This window comes from Myotis lucifugus, unplaced genomic scaffold (assembly GCF_000147115.1).
Source record: "Myotis lucifugus unplaced genomic scaffold, Myoluc2.0 scaffold_7, whole genome shotgun sequence".
Classification (NCBI taxonomy): domain Eukaryota; kingdom Metazoa; phylum Chordata; class Mammalia; order Chiroptera; family Vespertilionidae; genus Myotis; species Myotis lucifugus.
In genome coordinates this window covers 15,697,227-15,700,344 of record NW_005871055.1, presented here as the reverse complement: position 1 = coordinate 15,700,344, position 3,118 = coordinate 15,697,227, and positions in this window count along the sequence as shown.

Genomic DNA, 3,118 nt, shown 5'->3' with positions numbered 1-3,118 from the left:
TTTCTGTGTCTATTGATATGATCATATGATTTTTGTCTTTCAATTTGTTCACGTGATGTATCATCTTTATTGATTTGTGACTATTGTACCAGACTTAAATCCCACTTGGTCATGATGTATGATCTTTTTAATATGTTGCTGGATACAATTTGCTAATATTTCATTGAGGATTATTCCTATACTCCTCAAACTATTCCAAAAAATCCAAGAGAAAGGAACACTTCCAAGCTCTGAGGCCAGCATTATCTTAATTTTAAAAGCAATTAAAGACACTACACAGAAAGAGCATTGTAGGCCAATATCCCTGATGAACATAGATGCTAAAAATCCTAAAAGAAACTATAACCGGACAATTAATGGGTCCATGCTGCCTATAACTACTTGAGCCAATTAAGCAGAGACAGGGTTGAATCATATATGAGTGTTTATTCCAATACCGCTGATGGTATGGGAGAGCAGCAGTCATCCACAAAAATCTGCTCTGCAGGCCCCCATAAACCAGTGCTATACAGTATTGGGCAAGACAAGGATTACATGGGGAAGTAGGTTATGCATGCTGGGGTGGGACTCCATTGTTTGGGCAACAAGGTTGTTAATCTTTCCATGATAATGGGCAGGTCTTGAATGAGAATGAACTGCATTCCAAGGTTGACTCCCAGATCCAAGGTTGACTTCCAGGTCCTGGAAGCATACAACTTCCGGTCAGGTCAGAATGTCCTTTCTTTAACCAATGCAAGGCAATCATGGTTAACAAAGTATGATTAATATTTCCCATAACCAAAGCTGGTCCCCAATATTCTATTTTTGCCCCTAACAGAACTGCCAATTATCATGGAAAGATTAACAATCTTGTTGCCCAAACAATGGAGTCCTTTAGCAGTCTCCTACTTCCCCATGTCTGTAACCCTACTTCCCAGACCAGACCCTTTGACCGTCCAGTTACATATTCTGGTAACCTTGAAGGAACGTAAGCGAGGGATTCCTCTGAGGTGAGTACCGGGGATCCCACTTGCTGCCTGGACTGGGGGTTCCTGGGGCTGAGGCCTAGACTCTTATTCACAGCACTGCCAGGAATTTACCTCTTCTGAGTCCCAGCCGCAGCCTCAGCAATCCCCGTGGTCTCACCTGAGACCTAAGTTCAATCAAGCATTTTATAGGAGGAATCAAGCATTTTGTATGGTAAGAGAAGCACTTGCTGCCTCTCATCTGGGCTTCTTTGTGTTAACATAAAAACATTCAAACCTGTAAAAAAAAATTTGTGAGTTTATTTGAGCCAAACTGTCGACAATTGCCAGGAAGCAGTTGTCAATGGATTGGGATAATGCTCCAGAGAATGGCGATTTCTCATCTATTTTTATACATTGCAATCAAAGGAGGGGAAGTAGGTGGGTTACATAAAATCCATTGGTTAGAGAGGTGGGAGGAAACAAAGCTGGGAAGCCTCTGGGATTGGATAAGAAGTAAAATAATAGACACGTACTTAGGTGGGTGCAGGGACAATACACATGATAACAATGAAAGAATTTGTGGTATCTGTCCTGGTGCCCAGCACATTAGATTGTGCCCCAAGGGGTCCAGAAAAAGGGGAGTTACAAGTTACCCAACATTTCAAGGATATGTTATCATAGATGCAAAAAGACAGATAGGCTCAGTTAAGGTAAAGTTTGACCTTGTCAGTGAAGATACCGGCCTAGGAAGTGACTACCCACCATAACTGCTTTTAGTTAAAGTTTAATTTCAGACCATCCTTTGTGGTTACCTTAGGTCTTTGAGTTTGCAAGACTGCCATGAAGGCCTTCCCTGAGTTTTTCAGGTTAGCATGTGGCCCCTTTCATCCACATTTGTAAGGAAGCATTTACTGTGTATGGGACAGGAGGCATTTTAGTGCCTCTTGTCTGGATGAGCCTGATCAGCTCCGGGTGGCAAGGGACCTCCAGTGGTCCTTGCCTGGTCTCTGAGCCCTTAGTCTGATCTATTCTGGGATGAGAGACATTGCTCTGTGATTTTAAATGCAGGGCATTCTGAGGTTTCTGTGGCTGGACAGACAAGGAGCATGGTGTGAAGCTCTTGTCTGTGGGTTGTGCGTGCCTGTAAATACTGTATATAAGAGTGTGTTTGTTGGCCGCTGCTTAGTGTCTCTTGGTTGTTTAGTTTAATTTGTTTGAGGATGGGTGCTGGCAGCTTGGTCCCAAAAGATAGTCCTCTAGGATGAATCTTAACCAACTGGACTGCTTATGCATACCTGCCAATAACAAAAAACTAATGGTGTTTTACTGTAATACTGTTTGTCCAGTTTATGTGTTAGATTTGGGGTAAAGGTGGCCACCGCATGGGTCTTTGAATTATTATACTAATAGTGGCCTGGTGCACAAAATTTGTGCATGGGGGTGGGGGGTGTCCCTTAGCCCGGCCTGCACCCTCTCCAATCTGGGACCCCTTGGGGGATGTCCGACTGCTGGATTAGGCCCGATCCCTGGGATCAGGCCTAAACCTGCAGTCAGACATCCCTCTCGCAATCCGGGACCACTGGCTCCTAACCGCTCACTTGCTTGCCTGCCTGATTGCCCCTAACCACTCTGCCTGCCAGCCTGCTTGCCCCCAACTGCCCCACCCCGCGGCCTGCTCGCCCCCAACTGCCCCTCCCACCGGCCTGATTGCCCCCCTTGCCAGCCTGCTCACCTCCAACTGCCCCTTCCGCCAGTCTGCTTGCCCTCAACTGTCCCCCCTGCTGGCCTGCTTGCCCTCAACTTCCCCCCATTGCTGGCCTGCTCACCCCCAACCACCCCCCCCTGCTTGGCCGCTTGCCCCCAACTGGCACCCCCTGCTGGCCTGGCTTGCCCCCAACTGTCCCCCCTATTGTCTTATCTATCCCAACTGCGCTTCCCTCCTGTCGCTGAATCTCTCCTAACTGACTCGCCTTGGTCCTCGTGCTTAGAGGGGTTTTAAAGAAAATGGTCTTGGGGGTCAGTGAAGATTATTCGGGAATAGCCTTTTTTCTTATGGTTAGATTGGTGGTGGATAAAATATGTGGTAGGAATAGTGGAGGCCTCTACCCGAGGGGGGCCTAGTTAAGTCGTGGGTGTCACGTAAGATGTGTTTGTTAGTGTGCGCAGGCGCT